This window comes from Sinocyclocheilus anshuiensis, unplaced genomic scaffold (assembly GCF_001515605.1).
Source record: "Sinocyclocheilus anshuiensis isolate Anshui unplaced genomic scaffold, SAMN03320099.WGS_v1.1 scaffold689, whole genome shotgun sequence".
NCBI classification, from domain to species: domain Eukaryota; kingdom Metazoa; phylum Chordata; class Actinopteri; order Cypriniformes; family Cyprinidae; genus Sinocyclocheilus; species Sinocyclocheilus anshuiensis.
The window spans coordinates 291188-291485 of NW_015536490.1; the positions used below are offsets into that span (position 1 = coordinate 291188).

Sequence of the window (298 nt, forward strand, 5' to 3'; positions counted from 1 at the left end):
ATGTTGTTTCAGGGTTGGCATCATCTGAGGTCCTCTGAGGGGTTGGCATCATCTCTTCTCAGGTGTTCTGGATTCAGGCTGAAGCTTGTGTAAATCCTAGTTACATCCCGTGGCAAAAAACAGAGAAACAAATAGAGACATAATTAGCGTAGCTGCTGTTCCAACCAAGCAAAATTGATTTGTTTAACCCAAACTAAAGAATAATAATGTGCGTTTGATTAGATATAACTGCAGTAAAAGATTATGAGATGCATTATTTGAATGCTTGGCCAAAGAGATGTGTCTTTAATCTAGATTT

General features: G+C 37.9%; 1 protein-coding gene across 1 annotated transcript in view; it reads left to right on the forward strand.

Annotated features, from left to right (window-relative positions):
- LOC107685168 (BRISC and BRCA1-A complex member 1) overlaps positions 1–298 on the forward strand; it is an 8171-nt gene that overhangs the window by 1473 nt on the left and 6400 nt on the right. The window lies entirely within an intron of this gene.